Here is a 23,994-nt window from a genome sequence, read left to right as displayed (position 1 = left end):
ATTAGGACCAATGCAAACCATCAAGAAGTAGCAGTATCTGTGCTAATGGATGGTTTAAAAGAAGCATTAAAGACAAGGGTACAGACCACGCAACCATGTTGGCGAGGTCTGTCAGTGGCTACTTTGAGAGAGGCTGCTATTGATCACGACCGGAATATCACCAGACACAGGGAGTCGCAAGGTGATAAGTTAATGTCAGTAAGTATACAGGCCCTGACCACAAAACAGCCTGTGTTTATATCACCAAACCCTGTGGGTAAGTCAAATGTGGTAACATGTTATTTTTGTCATAAACAGGGACACATAGCACGAGACTGTAGAGCGAAAAATTCGCAAAGATCTTACCAACCCCCTAGACAACGACACGACACACGACATTGGGAGCAAGGTCCGCAGAGACGGAGTTATGAGCCACATGCAGGAGAAACAAAAAGATACCCCCCGAACAGAGACTGGCAAACTCCTGGCAGTTCCCATTTAACCCCTTCACAAGTAGTTGCTGCCAGCGGGATTCAGGGAGGTCACCATACCCAATAGGGGTGTAGCCATACCTGTAATCTGCAGCCAGTAAAATTGATTGCAAGCCTTGGGAGTGAACCTGAAATTGCAATCAATGTAGCTGGTAAATCATTAAACTTTCTTGTAGACACAGGGGCGGCCAAATCAGTGATAAATTCGACAGTGGGCATGAGAACCACTGGTAAGACAATTCCAGCCATAGGGGTAACGGGAGTAGTCCAGCACTACCCTGTTAGCAAACCAGCCGAGATTACAGTAGGGCCTTTACATACCAAGCATTCCTTTTTGCTGGCTGCATCGGCACCGACTAATCTCCTGGGAAGAGACTTATTGTGTAAAATGGGGTGCGTCATTTATTGTACTCCTGAAGGTGTATTCTTGGACATACCTGAGAATCACGCTCAGGAAGTGCGAGACATGTTAGACTCCCCATCAAAATTAATGTCACATACCATTATGACAAATAGGACTCCATCCAAAGTAGAAGAAATGACATCCCAGATACCAGAGTCACTTTGGACTAAAGATGGACAGGACACTGGATTAATGGCAAACGTAGCTCCAGTAGTTGTACAAGTAAAAGATGGTAGGATAGCTCCAAAAATCCCACAGTACCCTCTGAAGCCAGAGGTGGAGTTAGGAGTGTATCCCGTAATAGAGCGCTTGCTACAACAGGGTATTCTGGTAAGAACGTCCAGCACTGCCAATAGTCCCATCTTCCCTGTGAAAAAGAGTGGGGGGAGGGGTTACCGGCTAGTGCAGGATCTAAGGGGGATCAACAAAATAGTTGAGAGTCAGTTCCCCGTAGTGCCAAATCCAGCTGTCATCCTTATGCAAATCCCTCCCACTGCGAAATTTTTCACTGTTATTGACCTCTGCTCCGCTTTCTTTTCGGTACCTCTGCACCCTGACAGCCAATATTTGTTTGCATTCACATACAGAGGAGTCCAATACACATGGACTCGATTACCACAAGGTTTCATAGACAGTCCAAGTATATTTTCCCAGGCTTTGCATGATTGTTTACAGTCTTTCCAACCAGAGAGTGGATCAGTATTAATACAGTACGTGGATGATCTACTACTGTGTTCTGATTCATTGGAAGCATCCCTGAAGGATACGAAACAGCTCCTGTTTCATCTTTCAGACACAGGACACAAGGTTTCCAAAGACAAGTTGCAATTATGCCAAACTAAGGTAAAATATTTGGGACACTGTCTAACACAAGGACTGAGACACCTGACCACTGATAGAATTCAAGCAATTAGAGACATGACTCTGCCAAAAACCCAGCAACAGATCAGAACATTTTTAGGAATGTGTGGGTATTGCCGTAACTGGATCCCAGGGTTTTCCATTCTAGCGTTACCTCTGCAGGAGATGGTCTCCTCAAACAAACCTGATCGGATTTCGCATACAGACGAGTCCGAGATGGCATTTGAGAGACTTAAACAGTGCCTAACGCAGGCACCAGCATTAGGTATGCCAGACTATGGGAAACCCTTTGAGCTGTACGGAACAGAAAGTGCTGGTTGCGCGGCAGGCGTCTTAACCCAAAAGCACGGTGATGCCAGCAGGCCAGTAGCATACTACAGCGCTCAGCTAGACACGGTAGCGCGATCCCTCCCCACATGCTTGCGAAGCGTCGCTGCGATAGCATTGCTAGTAACGAAAAGCGAAGATGTAGTGCTAGGTCACAACCTCACAATTCATACACCACATGCAGTGTCAGCCTTGCTAAATTCTGCCCAAACCAGGCACGTCTCATCAGCGCGGTTTACAAGATGGGAATTGGCACTAATGGCCCCCGTAAACATCACCATAAGGAGATGCAGTGCATTAAATCCTGCAACATATCTCCCAGGTGTGCCTGGACAGGCACAAAGGGTGGAGGATGAGAGTGGTGGGGAAGGAGAATTTAACACACAGGAGGACACACATGATTGTATGGAATATTTGACCCAAAATTTTACCGCAAGGCCTGACATCAGTGACAACCCGCTGGAAAATGTAGATCTAACTTTCTACACGGACGGTAGTTGTCACAGACAGTCAGACTCGGGAGACTTGTGTACTGGATACGCAGTCGTAGATGACCAAGGCACCATAGAAGCGGAACCGCTAGGCCCACCTCACTCAGCCCAGGTTGCTGAACTGGTCGCCCTAACCAGAGCATGTGAATTGGCTAAGGGCAAATCAGCCAATATCTACACCGACTCTAGATACGCATTCGGGGTAGTCCATGATTTCGGAGCCCTATGGCGCCTCAGAAATTTCATGACGGCAGCTGGTACACCGGTAGCGCATGCAGCTCACATCAAAAGGCTTCTAACAGCGATACAGGAACCCGACAGAGTGGCTGTTATCAAGTGTAAAGCACACACATATAGCTAGGACCCAGTATCACTTGGTAACAGCCGAGCAGACGAAGCAGCTAAGTTAGCAGCTGGTACCCCCAGACAGACAGACACCACACAACTGATGGTATTTAATACCATCAACACACAGAAGTTGTGTGAAATGCAAAATTTGTGTTCCACACAGGAAAAGGCAGTCTGGAAGGCGAAGGGATATGGCCAGGAGTCCTCAGGACTCTGGACGGATGGACAAGGTAAACCGGTGGCCCCCAGAGCATATCTTCCATGTTTAGCTGAGGCAGCTCACGGGCTGACTCATCTGGGCAAGGAAGGAATGTGCAAGTTGGTAAGAGCATATTGGTGCGCCCCAGGATTTTCATCTCATGCAAGTAAGAGAGCAATGTCATGCCTTACCTGTTTGAGAAAGAATATCGGAAAGGCAATACCAACAGAACCATCTCATATCCCACCTGCAGGCGGTCCTTTCCAGGCAATACAGATTGACTTCATTCAATTACCCCCTTGTCGAAATTTGAAATATGTACTTGTTTGTATAGATGTGTTCTCAAATTGGGTTGAAGCATTCCCGGCGGCCACAAATACCGCTATGTTTACTGCTAAGAAAATTGTGCAGGAATTTGTATGTAGATATGGTATCCCTAGAATTATCAAAAGTGATAGGGGTACCCATTTTACAGGTGATGTCTTTCAAGGAATGTGTAAGTTGATGGGAATTGATAGCAAGCTGCACACTCCATACCGTCCACAGGCGAGTGCGAAGGTGGAAAGAGTGAATAGCACTATTAAAAATAATTTGAGCAAAGTTATGGCAGAAACAGGATTGACATGGCCAGAAGCTTTACCCATTGTACTGTACAGCATCAGAACCACTCCCAGGTCCCCTCTTAATCTGTCCCCTTTTGAAATCTTGTTTGGTCGACAACCGCATGTTATGATTAACCCTCAGGATGATTTGAAGTGTAACAATGAAGTGACTGTAAAGTACCTGGTTAATATGAGTAAACAGCTAAGGAATCAAAATAATAATTTGAAGTTGGTGATTCCTGATTTACCAGAAAGTAATTGTCATGACATTGAACCTGGGGAGTATGTAATGATACAAAATTTTCTACGCTCAGGTTGCCTTATTGACAGATGGGAAGGACCATACCAAGTCTTATTGACTAGCACTACAGCATTGAAAGTTGCCGAGAGAGAGACTTGGGTTCATTCGTCCCATTGTAAGAAGGTTGCTGATCCAGAGAGGTCCCGTGATAAGGAACAGACGGTAGAGGACGTTGTATCACTGGAGTGTCTGTTCCAGGAGGACTGAGGCGGCACCTGAGCATTGAAAATCACAAGATCAAAAGCAGTTGTCGATTCCCTGTTCCCTTTTATTGTTTTTCTCCAACTTCCCATCCCCTCTCCCTCAAATTATTTTCCCCCCCTTCTCATTCTTCTTCGTTTCCTCCTATAAGATGGACTTGCCCCAAGAGACTGTGATCCGGATTTTCCTGTTGACCATGATGTTGACCAGAGCAGTCTGTTCCGGCGAGAGTACCATGGAGGTCGAGAGAGGTTCTGGAATGGGTTCTGATGACAGAGATGGAGGCGTAGTTTTCCGAGAACAACATAATCAACAAGCAAAGGCGAGTATCAGAAAACGATCCGATAGCATTGACAATAGAAGGAATTGTGAAGGATTGTTAGCTGAAGAAAACTGTATCTGTAGGCTCTGTGACAACGTAGTCGAGGATGGGTGCATTAAGAAATGCCAATCCAGTTTTAATATCCACATGGACCGGCATCCCTTGAGTGACTATCACTCCTTAGTGGGTAGCGTGTTAAATCAAACAGATTGTTGGGTATGCTCTCAAGTACCTCAAGGTCATAGCAAATCAGGACTAGTACCATTTCCTTTAACGATAGGGGAGGTACTTGAGCTAAGTGGTGGGAGACCGGTGGACAGGAGGTTTAATATCTCCAGTCCTCCTAGTTTGAAGCTCCACCAATATCATGTGGATAGATCCCTCATATGTTTTAACATTTCCAATCCCCGAAAGCCGGGAAATTGGGAAGTGTCATGGAGTAACCAAACCATGACCTTTTCATATAGAGCAGATAGAATGCCGACAGATACAGAGCTTATACGCCACATAGCCAGTAGAGGAAAATCTTTCCGGTATAGGTATACCCTAGGAAGTAGGATTACGAGAGTTGGAGAGGTATCACCAGGATACTGTGCACATATCGTACAAGCTGATACGTGTACTAGACAGATGGGAGAATTAGGGTTAGGAGATTTCACATGGAAAATGTGTAATATGGTTATGTCCTACTCCGTCCCATATGTTCTCCCCGATGATGCATATTTCATATGCGGGAGGAAGGCGTATAAGTGGCTTGCCCCAAACTCTGAAGGATTGTGTTATATTGGAAAAGTATTGCCTGAGGTAATGACTGTATCACATGCCAAAATGAAAGACATACACCGTGTTGCCCAAACTCCTTATACTCACACCCATTACGAGCACGTAGTTAAACGGCACCTGATAGAAAGAACAGAGCACCCGGCCTCTGACATGATCCATGAATCCACCGGGATTCAGTTTCTACTTGCGTTAGACCTCACTCGCACCGCCAGAGGAGTGTTGAATTATAAATACATATCTGCGCTCGCAAATTTGTTAGACAATATCACAGAAATGTATGATGACACGTTTAGGTATACTGGAAGAGAACTTCAAGCTTATAAAACAGAACTAGTTCAGCATAGAATGATTCTCAATTATCTCACAGCAGTAACAGGTGGATATTGTGTCACACTGGCAACGCAGTACGGCGTGAAATGCTGCACATATATAACGAATAGTACCGAGGACCCGGTCGAGGTCATAGACCAAAAGATGGACGATATTCTCCAATTGAAGTGGGAATTTCGCAGGAGACACAATCTCACCCTTGCTGCTGTGAGTAATGAGCTGACTAGTTGGGTGTCATGGTTGAACCCGCGAAATTGGTTCTCCGGTTTAGGAGAATGGGCTCAAGGAGTTATAATGGATGTAGGGAAGTTTCTCCTATGTATCTTAGGTGTTATCATAACGATTGGCTTGATATTTAGATGCGGTCAGGCTTTAACGAAGTGCAAACGAAGTACCAGGGTGATGAGTTTAAGGAGTGAGGAAATTGTAATGCGATTTCTACGGTCCGTTTCTTTCACCTGTTTTTCCGTTTTCCTCTGAGGTAAAAAGACCCACTTGGACGAGGAATTTGATGAGCCGATATACAGACAACAGATGGATTAAAGAAGAAGTTTTGACAACCTTATACACAGATTTTTGATGAACTATGCCATAGATCCCCAGTTTCCCTAGAAATTTTAAAATTACTCTAGCCCAACACTTTTGTAAATCTATGGACATTGACAAAGCTTTTTGCTCGCACCTTATGGGCAAAAGCACAAAGAAGACTGCATTCAACAGACACCAAACAAGACCTCAATCGACGAATGTTCATTAACCTGACATAGAATACCACTGCATTTACCGTAACTATGTATTTTCTTCATCTCTACAACCTTCAGGTAATTACACACATAGTATAGGGAATACAGGCACAGATATCAGCAATCACATATTCCCCCATTCATGTATCATCAACTAAAATGTGCTCCCCATTTTTGTTACAACCAAAATCCGAAAAAAGCTCGGTAAAGTTTGACAGCCGATCCACAGACCCGTACCACGGGATAAGAAGGAATTCAAATGTATACTTCGCAATACCTCAAAGCTTGATTTAAAACACGTACGGCACGATGATACATGACCCCCCAAACATGGATTCATACACACATGCTTCTGCTATCTCACTAGGTCATACCCTTTTCCTACCTTCTCCTCTCCTCCCCTACCCAACCATGTAAATGTATTAACCCCTGACATATATTTTTCTCTTTTTGAAATGTTTTAGGAAGTGGCAGTTATTGTTGACTGCCAAAGGGTGGACTGTCAAAGTCAGAAAAATATCACGATGCACACTGCCATATTTGCACCTCATATGTGTCCCTGCTGCGCATGCGTGCGCTCTACCGTGCGTGCGCATACTCACTGTTGCGGGCACCCGCAGGCGCACGGTATGCACATTTACGGTAGAGATTGTGTGCGTCTAGCGGGCGACTCTTTCGTTACATATTTTCACCATATAATGCATTTTGTAGATTATGGTCCCTTTGATAGATTCTGAAAGTTTAGTTAATGTAGTATGTTCCTGGACAGAGAGATCCCTCATTGTTTGATACGAAGGGTCAGACAGGAGTAATACAGTGGTGTTTAGTATCCATCGGAAGAGTATTTAATTAGCAATATTCCGGTGTTGGTTTGAAGCGGATCAATCGCTCGTGCGAATAGTTATGGACATAAGAAGTTTATGAACATTTACTGTATTTGCACTTACTTATCCATGCGGCGGGAAACCCAGTTTCCCTCCCACCTGAGCTGTTGGAAATAGTCACTGCCCACCTGTATGAATCAACCTATGACCTTTTGTTATAATGCGAAGACGAATTCCTGTGTCCAATGAACAATGAGATTGTAGGGACCATTGAATTGTATTGTGTGTGGGGCATAAATAGACAGGCCGATCACATCCAGCACTCACTCTTCATCGGTTATCATTGCTGAAAATCGGGAGCTGGATGTCCAGAGGCGCATGCGATCGTTTCCTTTGTGCGTAAGTTTTCTCCGTAATCATATTGTCTTTTCTTGTTATTATGGGCCATATCTTTCTCTCTCTCTCTTCTCTTTCTCTCATTTTCTCTTAAACGTACTTGTATTGTATTTACTGTGTAGTTACCTGGTTAGTTAGTCTATGTTATATTGTAGTGTATGACTTGTATTGTATTAATTCTTTTGCAAGTATAACATTCATAATATATATATTAGGCGTTGGACCCTAAGCACGGTATTTGTGTATTTCTTATAGTGTTAAGTATTCTCAGAGCGTCGGTGACGCTCGAACAGCTTTTGAGTTAATAAGGTTATACAGTGTTGCATTTACACCCTATCTCTACACTAAGGTTTTACAGCAAATTACATTGTTTGTGGTTTAGACATAAAGGTTTAACATTGTGAGCGTCGGCGCCGCTCGTGATCTCCTCGTGGTCTCGAGCGTCCGCTACGCTGATAGCGTAGCATTACGGTAGTCGCTCACCTATAAGTGTGCCCGATACCAACAGCGTATTCTCGTGAGCGTCTGTATCGCTCGAGCAGCCCGCTCCCGATACAGCGTCCGTTATGCTATAGCGAACCATTACGTTAGTCAGCAGCCAATAGCGTGCCTGCCTGTGATCTCTTGGCCGTGAGCGAACGTGACGCTTGAGCGTCTCGACCACGGCTAAGCGATTGTTACGCAACGAGCGTACCCTTACAGTACTCCATACGCAAATAGCGTACAGTGTTCTTAGACCTCACAAAGGGTTTTAAATAAGATAAATATTTAGCTTTATCAAAGCGCACTGTCAGCAGTGTTCATTCCGGGAGTGGACAACTGGGATGCAGACTTCCTCAGCAGACACGACCTACATCCAGGAGAGTGGGGACTCCATCAGGAAGTCTTCGCACAGATTGCAAGTCGGTGGGGACTGTTCCAGATAGACATGATGGCGTCCCGCCTCAACAAAAAGCTACAGAGGTATTGCAACAGGTCAAGAGACCCTCGGGCAGTAGCTGTAGACGCCCTAGTGACACCGTGGGTGTTCCGGTCGGTCTATGTATTTCCTCCTCTACCTCTCATACCCAAGGTGTTGATAATAGTAAGAAAAAGAGGAGTAAGAACAATTCTCATTGTTCCAGATTGGCCGCGAAGGACCTGGTATCCAGATCTGCAGGAAATGCTCACAGAAGATCCGTGGCCACTTCCTCTAAGACAGGACCTGTTGCAACAGGGGCCCTGTCTGTTCCAAGACTTACCGCGGCTGCATTTGACGGCATGGCGGTTGAACGCCGGATCCTAGCGGAAAAGGGTATTCCAGATGAGGTCATTCCTACGCTAATAAAGGCTAGGAAGGACGTGACATCTAAACATTATCACTGTATATGGCGAAAATATGTTTCTTTGTGTGAGGCCAGGAATGCTCATACGTAAGAATTCCACCTGGGCCACTTCCTTCACTTCCTACAAACTGGAGTGAATTTGGGCCTAAAATTAGGCTCTATTAAGGTTCAGATTTTGGCCTTATCCATTTTCTTTCAAAAGGAATTGGCCTCTCTTCCTGAAGTAAGTACAAACTTTTGTGAAGGGAGTACTGCATATTCAGCCTCCTTTTGTACCTCCGGTGGTCCCTTGGGACCTTAACGTGGTGTTAAGGTTATGGTTTGAACCACTTAAAATGGTGGAGTTTAAATATCTCACTTGGAAGGTGGTCATGTTATTAGCCTTGGCTTCCGCTAGGCGAGTGTCGGAATTAGCAGCTTTATCACATAAAATCCCCTATCTGGTTTTCCATATGGATAGAGCGGAATTGCAGACCCGTCCTCAATTCCTGCTAAAAGTGGACTCATCCTTTCATATGAACCAACCTATTGTGGTGCCTGTGGCTACGCGTGACTTGGAGGATTCCGAGTCCCTTGATGTGGTCAGGGCTTTGAAAATTTACGTGGCCAGAACGGCTAGAGTCAGAAAAACAGAAGCACTGTTTGTCCTGTATGCAGCCAACAAGATTGGCACCCCTGCTTCAAATCAGACTATTGCTCTCTGGATCTGTAACACGATTCAGCAGGCGCATTCTATGGCGGGATTGCCGTTGCCTAATTCAGTCAAGGCCCATTCCACTAGGAAGGTGGGCTCTTCTTGGGCAGCTGCCCGGGGGTCTCGGCACTACAGCTGTGCCGAGCTGCTACTTGGTCGGGTTCAAACACCTTTGCAAAGTTCTATAAGTTTGATACCCTGGCTGAGGAGGACCTCCTGTTTGCTCAATCGGTGCTGCAGAGTCATCCGCAGGAGCCCGTTTGGGAGCTTTGGTATAATCCCCATGGTCCTTACGGAGTCCCCAGCATCTTTTAGGATGTAAGAGAAAATAAGATTTTAAACCTACCGGTAAATCTTTTTCTCGTAGTCCGTAGAGGATGCTGGGTGCCCGTCCCAAGTGCGGACTACTTCTGCAAGACTTGTATATAGTTATTGCTTACATAAGGGTTATATGTTAGTTTTCATCGGTCTTGGACTGATGCTATGTTGTTTTCATACTGTTAACTGGGTAGTATATCACAAGTTATACGGTGTGATTGGTGTGGCTGGTATGAATCTTGACCTTGGATTAACAAAAATCCTTTCCTCGTACTGTCCGTCTCCTCTGGGCACAGTTTCTCTAACTGAGGTATGGAGGAGGGGCATAGAGGGAGGAGCCAGTGCACACCCAGATCTAAAGTCTTTCTTAAAGTGCCCATGTCTGCTGCGGAGCCCGTCTATCCCCCATGGTCCTTACGGAGTCCCCATCATCCTCTACGGACTACGAGAAAAAAAATTTACCGGTAGGTTTAAAATGTTATTTTTTTCTCTGCAACCCACTGCTAAATTGTGCTTCCTAGCTGTTTTTTATAAAATCACTTAATTAAATCTAACTCTGATTACGTCAGAGAAGGCCAGGTACCCTACACCATAAGAGGGGGTTTGACATTTTGACTTGTCTACTTAAAGATCACCAAAATCTGATCACAAGGTCAATTACATCCCTGGGTGGGATTGAACCACCAACCTTTTGGTTAATAGCCCATGTAAGTGAAAGAGATCCTGAAGCACTCACTCATCATGGGAAAGTACCAATGTGTTTCTTACAAAAATTCTCCAGATTATTGACTTTTTAAAGTTTTTCTAGGAAACGTTCTAGATAAATGCTTATTAGCCTTTGTCAGTATCTACTTTTGCAAGGTGTCTATGTGGCGCAATCGGTTAGCATGTTTGGCTATTAACCAAAAGGTTGGTGGTTCAATCCCACCCAGGGATGTAAATAACCTTGTAATCAGATTTTGGTGATCTTTAAATAGACAAGTCAAAATTTCAAACCCCCTCTTATGGTGTAGGGTACCTGGCCTTCTCTGATGTAATCAGAGTTAGATTTGATTAAGTGATTTTATAAAAAAACAGCTAGGAAGCACAATTTAGCAGTGGGTTGCAGAGAAAAAAAATTATGCTGGCAGAAAAGTCCAATTTAGTGACGAAACAGCTCTTCATTTTCTGATTTTATGTTTATGCTAACAAATTTGCTCTCTGAAAAGTGTCCACAAAGCCAAGTCTCTGATTAACACCTTTGTAGGGATGGTTTTTCACCTATTACTGAATTAAACTTGCTTCATTGGAAAGGCAGCAAGATGCATCCTCATTTCAATGTCTACTGAAATAATACAGGTTGACACCAGGAAACATAAACGTCACTGCATCCTTGCTGCTTCCTCATGGGGAAGTCTGTTTAATGTGAAAACAAGGTGATATCTAATCAGCACACAGGTAAGGAATTAAGAAAATCCTTCTTTATGGGTGAAGATGTTTCTCACAAAATTGTTGCACCAAAGCATCATTGAAATTCAAGCTGGAAAGATGATTTTAATATATCACTTGTACATTTTGTACTGCTCTTCTGGTGACAATGTAGTTTGTTTTTGTCAATTACCATTTTAATAATAGGGTAAAGAAAATTAAGTGGATTTTTGAAAGAAAACAATACTGTCAATATACTATTAAAACAAATTAAAATGGTAAAAGTTATTGTACTTTAAGTAAAAATAAAAGAGCCAAAATATCAATCCCAGTTTTGGATTACTTTAATTAACAAAAAACAATGCATATAGCAGAGGATAGTTTCAATCTGCCTACCTCTGGGTTATGGGCCCAGCATGCTTCCGTTGCAGTACTCTGCTGCTCATGTAAGTGCAAGAGATCCTGAAGCACTCACTCATCATGGGAAAGTAGCAATGTGTTTCTTACAAAAACTCTCCAGATTATTGACTTTTTAAAGTTTTTCTAGGAAACGTTCTAGATGAATGCTTATTAGCCTTTGTCAGAATGGACTTTTACGAGGTGTCTCTGTGGTGCAATCGGTTAGCATGTTTGGCTATTAACCAAAAGGTTGGTGGTTCAATCCCACCCAGGGATGTAATTGACCTTGTGATCAGATTTTGGTGATCTTTAAGTAGACAAGTCAAAATTTCAAACCCCCTCTTATGGTGTAGGGTACCTGGCCTTCTCTGATGTAATCAGAGTTAGATTTGATTAAGTGATTTTATAAAAAACAGCTAGGAAGCACAATTTAGCAGTGGGTTGCAGAGAAAAAAAAATTATGCTGGCAGAAAAGTCCAATTGAGTGATTAAACAGCTCTTCATTTTCTGACTTTATTTTTATGCTAACAAATTTGCTCTCTGAAAAGTGTCCACAAAGCCAAGTCTCTGATTAACACCTTTGTAGGAATGTTTTTTCACCTATTACTGAATTAAACTTGCTACATTGGAAAGGCAGCAAGATGCATCCTCATTTCAATGTCTACTGAAATAATACAGGTTGACACCAGGAAACATAAACGTTACTGCATCCTTGCTGCTTTCTCATGTGGAAGTCTGTTTAATGTGAAAACAAGGTAATATCTAATCAGCACACAGATAAGGAATTAAGAAAATCTTTCTTTATGGGTGAAGATGTTTCTCACAAAATTGTTGTCCCAATGCATCATTGAAATTCAAGATGGAAGATGATTTTAATATATCACTTGTACATTTTGCATTGCTCTTCTGGTGACAATGTAGTTTGTTTTTGTCAATTACCATTTCAGTAATAGGGTAAAGAAAATTAAGTGGATTTTTTAAAGAAAACAATGCTGTCAATATACTATTAAAACAAATTAAAATGATAAAAGTTATTGTACTTTAAGTAAAAATAAAAGAGCCAAAATATCAATCCCAGTTTTTGATTACTTTAATTATAAAAAAAAATGCACATAGCAGAGGATAGTTTCGATTAATCGACCTCTGGGTTATGCGCCCAGCATCCTTCCATTGCACTACTCTGCTGCTCATGGAAGTCCGAGAGATCCTGAAGACTAAATTGATTAAAGGCCTAAAAGTACTGGACTATAAGGAAAGACTTACTAGGCTGAATATGTATACACTAGAAAAGAGGTGCCTAAGAGGAGATATTATTAATATCTTCAAATATGTAAAGATACATAACAAAGAGTTATCAGAGGAATTATTTATTAAAAGAACACGTGGTCACTCGCTGCGACTGGAGGAAAGTTCAGAACGCAATGGAGGAAAGGTTTCTTCACTGTTAGGGCAATCAGGATGTGGAATTCCCTGCCAGGGAAGGTGGTAATGGCGGACTCTGTAATTGGATTTAAAAAAGGAATGGATACATTTCTGAATGAAAAAGCTATCCAAGGTTATAATACTTAAAATATCAACATGGTTAATCCGGGGGTAACATGAGTTATAGTAGCTAACTAGTCATAAAACATTATTCAGCAAGTATGTAGAATCATCACAACTTAAAACAGGTTGAACACGATGGGCAATTTGCCTCTATTCAACCTCAAAAACTATGTTACTATATGTTACTATATTACTGTAGTATACAGAACACCACAATGCAATGAGCAGTGATAGTGAGCACTGATGAGGATACTAGAACTGACACTGAGCAGCAAGATGCAGCACTGGACTATTAGTAATGTACTATAGTATGCTGAGCACCACAATGCAGCACAAGACAATGAGCAGTGATACTGAGCACTGATGAGGATACTACTGAGAACTGACACTGAGCAGGAGAGACACACTACTAGTATTACTGAGCAGCAATAAGTAACCACTGATACTGAGCACTGATATTGAGATTTCCACTGAGAGAACATAGCCACGTCCTCTCCGCTCTCTCTTCAATGCACGAGTAAAAATGGCGGCAACGCGCTGCTCTATATATAATATCCGAATCTCGCGAGAATCCGACAGCGGGATGATGACATTTTCCCTTGTTCAGGTTTTCCGAGTCAGGCGGGAACAACCGAGCCTGCCTCAGACCAGTGTAAACCACGTGGAGTTCGTGGGGAATTCGGTTCTCGGAGAACCGAACCTGCTCCTCTCTACCTTATACCCATCAATTTTTTTTATTTTCAATCTAAGCCCCTGCAGTTTTCTGTAAGCATCTGCTTCGCTATGATGATCAACAAGTCACAAGGGCAAACACTCAGGGCTTGAGGCATAGATCTTTGGACTAGCTGCTACAAGCATGGCAGAGGTGTCACTATCACTGGTGACACCCAGAGAGGTGTCGAGGGAGATTGTAATGCAGTGCGTGCAAATAAGCAGCGCAATGGTAAAAAGGAGGCATGATTTCATAGGTAGGGGCGTGGCCTGGTGGCCTGAATCTACATTTTGTTGCTCCGGGTGTCCCGGGGGTTGGGTGCTGCACCCGGGGACTAGTGTGTAAGCGGTGCTGGCTCCTGCACAGTGACAGGGCATGGCCACCCAGTATGACACCTCCCTTCTTGACCATGCTGTAATTGCAGTCGCACTGCAGTTCAGCGTGATCATAAACAATGGTGTAGCCTCCTGCTGGTGCAGACTGTATGTGCGCGCAGGAAGCCGCCACCATTTTTGTGATCACAGCGGCTGAATGTGATGTCATACAGCCGCTGTGACCACGCCCCCTGTGTCTCCTCCATTGCAGACCCCATTTTGAAGCCTTGCCCCCGCACTGCTCCATCCCTGACTTGGAAATGGAGTGTTGCTGACCCCACTCTCCCCCCCTGCCCCGATTGACAGGCAGAGGCGATCGCATGCAGGCACATGCGTATGCTCTTAGCAATTTTTGCAGTTGGATCGCTTATTGTGATTGCAATCCAACCTGAATCAGGCCCTATTACCTATCACAATGCGCTGCGGGCAGTACAAAATTGGGTTAATATAGGAGAAAAACCCCCAGACCTGTGCTCCTTAACTGTACCTGGTGGCTAGTGGAGCGGCTGCCCAGTAATCAGTGTCCACCCCAGTGCGCACACGGCCCACCCCCTACGGCCACGCTCCCCTTAATCAGCGGCCTCGTGATCCGGAAGGGCGGTGTGTGTGTGTGACTGACCTTAGGAAGAAACCGGAGCCTCCGCTGCAGTGACCCAGCAACCAGGGCACGGGAGTATACAGCGCCGCTGGGAGTGATGAAGCTGCAGTAAAGATGTCTATTAGACCTAGCCTGCAGCAGCCCTTGTAGATTCTCATAAAACAAGTTCTTCTTTTCTTGTCAAAATTAATAGCTAAGAATAGGCTGCCTGAGGCAGGCCCCTGTTAAGTGGCCTGCTACTGAAGGCACCAACTACAAACTGAGCTCCCTGTTCATGGAAGCGGGGTTATAGAGGAGGATGCGCTGAGCATCTTGGGAACAGTCAAAAGCTTTGAGCCGGTTGGTGCCTCAGATCAAGATCCTACTCTACACCCCAATGTGAATCCTTGTGGAGTCCAGTGTACCCCACAGAAGAAATTAATGTGTCACACCCATTGGCAGCAACCTTAGAATAGCTGCTGACGGGCACAATTGAGAAAGGAAGGGGGGGGGCATTTGAATCCAGCACATAGATGCAATTCAAATATGTAATTTGTACCTTCCTATTTTAAAATATAATGGATGAACCTCACCCTGTGAGAACAATCTTCATGATCAAGAGATCTAATATGTAAAATAAGTATGAGTTGGGATAGGGCTGGGGAGGGTGGCAGCTCGGGCAGCCCCTCCCCCGTCAAGTTAAGGAGATTCAACTGAGGAAGCACAAGGGAACTCTCGTCTGGGGACAACAACTGCAGGGAGACCACATCTTTTCAGATGAACATGGGAGGGCGGAAGGCTGCCTAATACTGAAGCACCATCAAATATCAAACCATATCCAACAACTAGTACAAGCATTCCTGGGGGAAGGTCTGCAGCAGACGGATTTGCATACGGTGATGTCATCCAAGCAGTGGGCCAAAGTTGGCTGGAACCCTCATCTGCATATAAAAAGAGAAAAGGGGCATGCAGGGCATGGCGGCCTTTTGCAGTGCTTGGATGACCCCTAGTTTGCATTAAACACCCCCACCCTCCTTTGTTGTGGGGCTCATGTTGGCCATGCCCCATCCCCTGAAGCATTCATGCTGATTTCTTGCAGCAGCTGGGCACTGTAACAGCTCCAGAGCTGCTCTGTAAGGCAAGTAAAAGGGTGTGGGCCCTGCAGCACCACCTGTAGTTCGCATTGTGCGTTGGAAGGCACAAAGTAAGCAGACGGGAGGAGAAGTCAGGATAGTACACAAGGGCATCCTTTTCTCTTAGTCCGTAAAGGATGCTGGGGTCACATTAAGAACCATGGGGTATAGACGGGATCCGCAAGAGACATGGGCACTTTAAGACTTTCAAAGGGTGTGAACTGGCTCCTCCCTCTATGCCCCTCCTCCAGACTCCAGTTATAGGAACTGTGCCCAGGGAGACGGACATTTCGAGGAAAGGATTTATTGTTAAACTAAGGTGAGCATCTTACCAGCTCACACCTTAAGCATGCCGCAGAACGTGGCATTCAACAGAACACAAGCCAACGGCATGAACAATTGCAGCAAAAAGCTGACCAGAACCGTAACACAACATGTGTATAACCACAAGTAATAACTGCAGACACAGTATGGACTGGGACGGGTGCCCAGCATCCTCTACGTACTAAGAGAAAAGGATTTACCAGTAGGTATTAAAATCCTATTTTCTCATACGACCTAGAGGATGCTGGGGTCACATTAAGAACCATGGGGTTATACCAAAGCTCTTGAACGGGTGGGAGAGTGCGTACGACTCTGCAGCACCGAATGACCCAACTTGAGGTTATCATCAGCCAAGGTATCAAACTTGTAAAACTTAGCAAAAGTGTTTACTAAATAGCTGCTCGGCAAAGTTGCAATGCTGAGACTCCCCGACCAGCTGCCCAGGATGAACCCACCTTTCTAGTAGAATGGGTCTTCACCTAATTCAGTAACGGCAATCCTGCCGTGGAATGAGCATGCTGAATCTTACCACAGATTCAGCGCATAATGGTCTGCATGTAAGCAGGACACCCAATCCTGTTGGGAGCATACAGGACAAACAGAGCCTCTGTTTTCCTAATCTGAACCGTTCTGGTGACATAAATTTTCAAAGTTCTGACCACAGCCAGAGACTTTGACTCAACGAAGGTGTCAGTGGCCAAAGGCACCATGTGGAAAGATGAACCACCTTTGGCAGAAATTGTTGACGTGTCCTCAATTCTGCTCTATCTTCATGAAAGATCAAATAAAGGCTCTTGTGATACTGCATGGTTTGTACTGTTTTCCATGTGCTCCCAGATCTTTCAAGCAAGTAGCATGGTCAAGAAAGTTCTGTTTGAAAAGAAACAAACATTTACTGTCATTGTTATGCAAATAAACTTACATTAAAGCTAACAAGAAAGCACACTCGTTCTGTCTTTAAACTGATAAAAGAAACCCCAATAATATGGGGCATGCAAAAATTGAGATAAAACTCAGTTTTGCTCCTCTCCACGGAAATCTTTAATAAAAGGCGAAATATTTGTTAGTTCTGAAGAGAAACCAGAGCATGACCAAGATTCCACCTGTCGCCTGAGTGCCATGCCAGCAGTTCTCATTCAGCTCAAAGTGAGCACCCAATTTGAATGAAAGAAAGCAGATTTCTCACCAGGCTTCCCCTTGCTATAAACATGGTTTGTACTCTTTTCCATGTGCTCCCAGATCTTTCAAACAATTAGTGTGGTCAAGAAAGTTCTGTTTGAAAAGAAACAAACATTGACTGTCATTTCTATGCAAATGAGCTTACATTAAAGCACACTCGTTCTATCTTTAAACCGATAAAATAAAACCCCAATAAGATGGGGCATGCAAAAATTGAGATAAAACTCAGTTTTGCTCCTCTTCACGGAAATCTTTAGTAAAAGGCGAAAGATTTGTTCGTTCTGAAGAGAAACCACAGCATGACCAAGATTCTACCTGTCGCCTGAGTGCCATGCCAGCAGTCCTCATTCAGCTCAAAGTGAGCACCCAATTTGAAAGAAAGAAAGAAAGCAGATTTCTCACCAGGCTTCCCCTTGCTATAAACATGGTTTGTACTCTTTTCCATGTGCTCCCACATCTTTCAAGCAATTAGTATAGTCAAGAAAGTTCTGTTTGAAAAGAAACAAACATTTACTGTCATTTCTATGCAAATGTGCTTACATTAAAGCACACTCGTTCTATCTTTAAACTGATAAAAGAAACCCCAATAAGACGGGGCATGCAAAAATTGAGATAAAACTCAGTTTTGCTCCTCTCCACGGAAATCTTTAGTAAAAGGCGAAAGATTTGTTCGTTCTGAAGAGAAACCAGAGCATGACCAAGATTCCACCTGTCGCCTGAGTGCCATGCCAGCAGTCCTCATTCAGCTCAAAGTGAGCACCCAATTTGAAAGAAAGAAAGCAGATTTCTCACCAGGCTTCCCCTTGCTATAAGCATGGTTTGTACTCTTTTCCATGTGCTCCCAGATCTTTCAAGCAATTAGTATGGTCAAGAAAGTTCTGCTTGAAAAGAAACAGACATTTATTGTCATTGTTATGCAAATAAACTTACATTAAAGCTAACAAGAAAGCACACTCGTTCTGTCTTTAATCCGATAAAAGAAACCCCAATAATATGGGGCATGCAAAAATTGAGATAAAACTCAGTTTTGCTCCTCTCCACGGAAATCTTTAGTAAAAGGCGAAAGATTTGTTCGTTCTGAAGAGAAACCAGAGCATGACCAAGATTCCACCTGTCGCCTGAGTGCCGTGCCAGCAGTCCTCATTCAGATCAAAGTGAGCGCCCAATTTGAAAGAAAGCAGATTTCTCACCTGTCTTCTCCTTGCTATAAGCATGGTTTGTACTGTATTCCATGTGCTCCCAGATCTTTCAAGCAAGTAGCATGGTCAAGAAAGTTCTGTTTGAAAAGAAACAAACATTTACTGTCATTTCTATGCAAATGAGCTTACATTAAAGCACACTCATTCTATCTTTAAACCGATAAAAGAAACCCCAAAAAGATGGGGCATGCAAAAATTGAGATAAAACTCGGTTTTGCTCCTCTCCACGGAAATCTTTAGTAAAAGGCGAAAGATTTGTTCGTTCTGAAGAGAAACCAGAGCATGACCAAGATTTTTATCTGAAAATATGTGTTCTCCCTGCAGTTGTTGTCCCCAGATGAGAGTTCCCTTGTGCTGCCTCAGTTGAATCTCCTTTACTTGACAGGGGGATGCTCGAGCAGCGACCCTCCCCAGCTCTAGCCCAACTCCTACTTACCTGCCAGGTGAGATACTATGATCATGAAGGTGCTTCTCCCAGGGCAAGGCTCACCCATTGCACTCTGGGTGTGCTGCTTCTGCGTTTTCCCCAAATGTGGGAAACTTGACTGCATAATTTGTGTTTCCCCTGGTCGGCTCTCGTATAATTCAGATCTCTTTGTCTCAGGTCTCTCTCCAGCCTAGTTTGCTGTCTGTTTCCACTTCTCTTTTCTTGAGCCGCTCCCTTCTATGCCCTTGCGCACTATCCTGACTTCTACCGTCTGCTTACTTCGTGCCTTCCAACGCACAATGCAAACTACAGGTAGTGCTGCAGGGCCCACACCCTTTTACTTGCCTTACAGAGCGTCTCTGGAGCAGTTACAGTGCCCAGCTGCTGCAAGAAATCAGCTTGAATGCTTCAGGGGCTGGGGCATAGCCAACATGAGCCCCACACCGAAGGAGGGTGGAGGTGTGTAATGCGAACTAGGGGTCATCCAAGCGCCGCAAAAGGCCGCCATGCCCTGCACGCCCCTTGTCTCTTTTCATATGCAGACGAGGGTTGAAGCCAACTTTGACCCACTGTTTGGATGACATCACCATATGCAAATCCATCTGCTGCAGGCCTTCCCCCAGGAATGCTTGCACTAGTTGTTGCATTTGGTTTGTTGTTTGGGGGTGCTTCAGTATTAGGCAGCCTTCTGCCCTCCCATGTTCATCTGAAAATATGTGTTCTCCCTGCAGTTGTTGTCCCCAGATGAGAGTTCCCTTGTGCTGCCTCAGTTGAATCTCCTTTACTTGACAGAGATGTGCCTGAGCAGCGGCCCTCCCCAGCCCTATCCCAAATCATACTTATTTTGCATAGGCGATACCATGGTCATGAAGATTGTTCTCCCAGGGTGAGGTTCATTCATTGCATTCTGGGTATGCTGACCCCTGTGATTTCCCCAAATGTGGGAAACTCGACTGCATTATTTGTGGTAGTGGGGGACTGTGTTTGTGCTTTCCTCTGGTCAGCTCTGGTAAAAATCAGATTTCTTTATATCAGATCTTCCTCTAGCCTTGTTCTTCTTTCGAGAGTTCCCTTGTGCTGCCTCAGTTGGATCTCTTTCACTTGAGAGGGGGGTGCCCGAGCAGCGACCCTCCCCAGCTCTAGCCCAACTCCTACTTACCTGCCAGGTGAGATACTATGATCATGAAGGTGCTTCTCCCAGGGCAAGGCTCACCCATTGCACTCTGGTTGTGCTGCCCCTGCGATTTCCCCAAATGTGGGAAACTTGACTGCATAATTTGTGTTTCCCTTGGTCATCTCTCGTATAATTCAGATCTCTTTGTCTCAGGTCTCTCTCCAGCCTAGTTTGCTGTCTGTTTCCACTTCTCTTTTCTTGAGCCGCTCCCTTCTATGCCCTTGCGCACTATCCTGACTTCTCCCGTCTGCTTACTTCGTGCCTTCCAACGCACAATGCAAACTACAGGTAGTGCTGCAGGGCCCACACCCTTTTACTTGCCTTACAGAGCAGCTCTGGAGCAGTTACAGTGCCCAGCTGCTGCAAGAAATCAGCTTGAATGCTTCAGGGGCTGGGGCATAGCCAACATGAGCCCCACACCGAAGGAGGGTGGAGGTGTGTAATGCGAACTAGGGGTCATCCAAGCGCCGCAAAAGGCCGCCATGCCCTGCACGCCCCTTTTCTCTTTTCATATGCAGACGAGGGTTGAAGCCAACTTTGACCCACTGCTTGGATGGCATCACCATATGCAAATCCATCTGCTGCAGGCCTTCCCCCAGGAATGCTTGCACTGGTTGTTGCATTTGGTTTGTTGTTTGGGGGTGCTTCAGTATTAGGCAGCCTTCTGCCCTCCCATGTTCATCTGAAAATATGTGTTCTCCCTGCAGTTGTTGTCCCCAGATGAGAGTTCCCTTGTGCTGCCTCAGTTGAATCTCCTTTACTTGAAAGAGATGTGCCTGAGCAGCGGCCCTCCCCAGCCCTATCCCAAATCATACTTATTTTGCATAGGAGAGACCATGGTCTTGAAGATTGTTCTCCCAGGGTGAGGTTCATTCATTGCATTCTGGGTATGCTGACCCCTGTGATTTCCCCAAATGTGGGAAACTCAACTGCATTATTTGTGGTAGTGGGGGACTGTGTTTGTGCTTTCCTCTGGTCAGCTCTGGTAAAAGTCAGATTTCTTTGTTTCAGATCTTCCTCTAGCCTTGTTCTTCTTTCGAGAGTTCCCTTGTGCTGCCTCAGTTGGATCTCCTTCACTTGACAGGGGGGTGCCCGTGCAGCGACTCTCCCCAGCTCTAGCCCAACTTCTACTTACCTGCCAGGTGAGATACTATAATCATGAAGGTGCTTCTCCCAGGGCAAGGCTCACCCATTGCACTCTGGATGTGCTGCCCCTGCGATTTCCCCAAATGTGGGAAACTTGACTGCATAATTTGTGTTTCCCCTGGTCGGCTCTCGTATAATTCAGATCTCTTTGTCTCAGGTCTCTCTCCAGCCTAGTTTGCTGTCTGTTTCCACTTCTCTTTTCTTAAGCCGCTCCATTCTATGGCCTTGCGCACTATCCTTACTTCTCCCGTCTGCTTACTTTGTGCCTTCCAATGCACAATGCAAACTACAGGTAGTGCTGCAGGGCCCACACCCTTTTACTTGCCGTACAGAGCAGCTCTGGAGCAGTTACAGTGCCCAGCTACTGCAAGAAATCAGCTTGAATGCTTCAGGGGCTGGGGCATAGCCAACATGAGCCCCACACCGAAGGAGGGTGGAGGTGTTTAATGCGAACTAGGGGTCATCCAAGCGCCGCAAAAGGCCGCCATGCCCTGCACGCCCCTTTTCTCTTTTCATATGCAGACGAGGGTTGAAGCCAACTTTGACCCACTGCTTTGGATGACATCACCATATGCAAATCCATCTGCTGCAGGCCTTCCCCCAGGAATGCTTGCACTAGTTGTTGCATTTGGTTTGTTGTTTGGGGGTGCTTCAGTATTAGGCAGCCTTCTGCCCTCCCATGTTCATCTGAAAATATGTGTTCTCCCTGCAGTTGTTGTCCCCAGATGAGAGTTCCCTTATGCTGCCTCAGTTGAATCTCCTTTACTTGAAAGAGATGTGCCTGAGCAGCGGCCCTCCCCAGCCCTATCCCAAATCATACTTATTTTGCATAGGAGATACCATGGTCATGAAGATTATTCTCCCAGTGTGAGGTTCATTCATTGCATTCTGGGTATGCTGACCCCTGTGATTTCCCCAAATGTGGGAAACTCGACAGCATTATTTGTGGTAGTGGGGGACTGTGTTTGTGTTTTCCTCTGGTCAGCTCTGGTAAAAGTCAGATTTCTTTGTCTCAGATCTTCCTCTAGCCTTGTTCTTCTTTCGAGAATTCCCTTGTGCTGCCTCAGTTGGATCTCCTTCACTTGACAGGGGGTTACCCGAGCAGCGACCCTCCCCAGCTCTAGCCCAACTCCTACTTACCTGCCAGGTGAGATACTATGATCACGTAGGTGCTTCTCCCAGGGCAAGGCTCACCCATTGCACTCTGGGTGTGCTGCTCCTGCGATTTCCCCAAATGTGGGAAACTTGACTGCATAATTTGTGTTTCCCCTGGTCGGCTCTCGTATAATTCAGATCTCTTTGTCTCAGGTCTCTCTCCAGCCTAGTTTGCTGTCTGTTTCCACTTCTCTTTTCTTAAGTGCCTTCCAATGCACAATGCAAACTACAGGTAGTGCTGCAGGGCCCACACCCTTTTACTTGCCGCACAGAGCAGCTCTGGAGCTGTTACAGTGCCCAGCTGCTGCAAGAAATCAGCTTGAATGCTTCAGGGGCTGGGGCATAGCAAACATGAGCCCCACACCGAAGGAGGGTGGGGGTGTTTAATGTGAACTAAGGGTCATCCAAGCGCCGCAAAAGGCCGCCATGCCCTGCATACCCCTTTTCTCTTTTCATATGCAGATGAGGGTTCCAGCCAACTTTGGCCCACTGCTTGGATGACATCACCGTATGCAAATCCGTCTTCTGCAGAACTTCCCCCAGGAATGCTTGTACTAGTTGTTGCATTTGGTTTGTTGTTTGGGGGTGCTTCAGTATTAGGCAGCCTTCTGCCCTCCCATGTTCATCTGAAAATATGTGTTCTCCCTGCAGTTGTTGTCCCCAGATGGGAGTTCCCTTGTGCTGCCTCAGTTGAATCTCCTTTACTTGACAGAGATGTGCCTGAGCAGCGGCCCTCCCCAGCCCTATCCCAAATCATACTTATTTTGCATAGGAGATACCATTTTCATGAAGATTGTTCTCCGAGGGTGAGGTTCATTCATTGCATTTTGGGTATGCTGACCCCTGTGATTTCCCCAAATGTGGGAAACTCGACTGCATTATTTGTGGTAGTGGGGGACTGTGTTTGTGCTTTCCTCTGGTCAGCTCTGGTAAAAATCAGATTTCTTTATATCAGATCTTCCTCTAGCCTTGTTCTTCTTTCGAGAGTTCCCTTGTGCTGCCTCAGTTGGATCTCTTTCACTTGAGAGGGGGGTGCCCGAGCAGTGACCCTCCCCAGCTCTAGCCCAACTCCTACTTACCTGCCAGGTGAGATACTATGATCATGAAGGTGCTTCTCCCAGGGCAAGGCTCACCCATTGCACTCTGGTTGTGCTGCCCCTGCGATTTCCCCAAATGTGGGAAACTTGACTGCATAATTTGTGTTTCCCTTGGTCATCTCTCGTATAATTCAGATCTCTTTGTCTCAGGTCTCTCTCCAGCCTAGTTTGCTGTCTGTTTCCACTTCTCTTTTCTTGAGCCGCTCCC

General features: G+C 45.2%; 15 non-coding genes across 15 annotated transcripts; 10 read left to right on the top strand and 5 right to left on the bottom strand.

Annotated features, from left to right (window-relative positions):
* Positions 1-11,947: 11,947 nt before the first annotated feature.
* On the top strand, positions 11,948-12,021 carry TRNAN-AUU (transfer RNA asparagine (anticodon AUU)). The gene has a single exon. It is a non-coding gene; the product is annotated as a tRNA-Asn (tRNA).
* A 5,361-nt stretch (positions 12,022-17,382) lies between these two features.
* Positions 17,383-17,498, bottom strand: LOC135042353 (U5 spliceosomal RNA). The gene has a single exon (XR_010235496.1). It is a non-coding gene; the product is annotated as a U5 spliceosomal RNA (small nuclear RNA).
* A 275-nt stretch (positions 17,499-17,773) lies between these two features.
* Positions 17,774-17,889, bottom strand: LOC135042350 (U5 spliceosomal RNA). The gene has a single exon (XR_010235493.1). It is a non-coding gene; the product is annotated as a U5 spliceosomal RNA (small nuclear RNA).
* A 278-nt stretch (positions 17,890-18,167) lies between these two features.
* LOC135042347 (U5 spliceosomal RNA) lies at positions 18,168-18,283 on the bottom strand. Its single transcript, XR_010235491.1, has one exon. It is a non-coding gene; the product is annotated as a U5 spliceosomal RNA (small nuclear RNA).
* A 286-nt stretch (positions 18,284-18,569) lies between these two features.
* On the bottom strand, positions 18,570-18,685 carry LOC135042344 (U5 spliceosomal RNA). Its single transcript, XR_010235488.1, has one exon. It is a non-coding gene; the product is annotated as a U5 spliceosomal RNA (small nuclear RNA).
* Positions 18,686-18,955: 270 nt separating this feature from the next.
* LOC135042345 (U5 spliceosomal RNA) lies at positions 18,956-19,071 on the bottom strand. The gene has a single exon (XR_010235489.1). It is a non-coding gene; the product is annotated as a U5 spliceosomal RNA (small nuclear RNA).
* Positions 19,072-19,215: 144 nt separating this feature from the next.
* LOC135042331 (U1 spliceosomal RNA) lies at positions 19,216-19,378 on the top strand. The gene has a single exon (XR_010235482.1). It is a non-coding gene; the product is annotated as a U1 spliceosomal RNA (small nuclear RNA).
* Positions 19,379-20,049: 671 nt separating this feature from the next.
* LOC135042364 (U1 spliceosomal RNA) lies at positions 20,050-20,213 on the top strand. Its single transcript, XR_010235507.1, has one exon. It is a non-coding gene; the product is annotated as a U1 spliceosomal RNA (small nuclear RNA).
* A 152-nt stretch (positions 20,214-20,365) lies between these two features.
* LOC135042320 (U1 spliceosomal RNA) lies at positions 20,366-20,528 on the top strand. The gene has a single exon (XR_010235474.1). It is a non-coding gene; the product is annotated as a U1 spliceosomal RNA (small nuclear RNA).
* Positions 20,529-21,199: 671 nt separating this feature from the next.
* LOC135042357 (U1 spliceosomal RNA) lies at positions 21,200-21,363 on the top strand. The gene has a single exon (XR_010235500.1). It is a non-coding gene; the product is annotated as a U1 spliceosomal RNA (small nuclear RNA).
* A 152-nt stretch (positions 21,364-21,515) lies between these two features.
* On the top strand, positions 21,516-21,678 carry LOC135042323 (U1 spliceosomal RNA). The gene has a single exon (XR_010235475.1). It is a non-coding gene; the product is annotated as a U1 spliceosomal RNA (small nuclear RNA).
* A 672-nt stretch (positions 21,679-22,350) lies between these two features.
* LOC135042382 (U1 spliceosomal RNA) lies at positions 22,351-22,514 on the top strand. Its single transcript, XR_010235524.1, has one exon. It is a non-coding gene; the product is annotated as a U1 spliceosomal RNA (small nuclear RNA).
* Positions 22,515-22,666: 152 nt separating this feature from the next.
* LOC135042313 (U1 spliceosomal RNA) lies at positions 22,667-22,829 on the top strand. Its single transcript, XR_010235468.1, has one exon. It is a non-coding gene; the product is annotated as a U1 spliceosomal RNA (small nuclear RNA).
* Positions 22,830-23,444: 615 nt separating this feature from the next.
* LOC135042368 (U1 spliceosomal RNA) lies at positions 23,445-23,608 on the top strand. Its single transcript, XR_010235511.1, has one exon. It is a non-coding gene; the product is annotated as a U1 spliceosomal RNA (small nuclear RNA).
* Positions 23,609-23,760: 152 nt separating this feature from the next.
* On the top strand, positions 23,761-23,923 carry LOC135042319 (U1 spliceosomal RNA). Its single transcript, XR_010235473.1, has one exon. It is a non-coding gene; the product is annotated as a U1 spliceosomal RNA (small nuclear RNA).
* Positions 23,924-23,994: the final 71 nt, after the last annotated feature.

This window comes from Pseudophryne corroboree, unplaced genomic scaffold (genome assembly GCF_028390025.1).
Source record: "Pseudophryne corroboree isolate aPseCor3 unplaced genomic scaffold, aPseCor3.hap2 scaffold_823, whole genome shotgun sequence".
NCBI lineage: Eukaryota > Metazoa > Chordata > Amphibia > Anura > Myobatrachidae > Pseudophryne > Pseudophryne corroboree.
The sequence above is the reverse complement of the archived record's forward strand: the minus strand, read 5'-3'. Positions and strand labels throughout refer to the sequence as shown.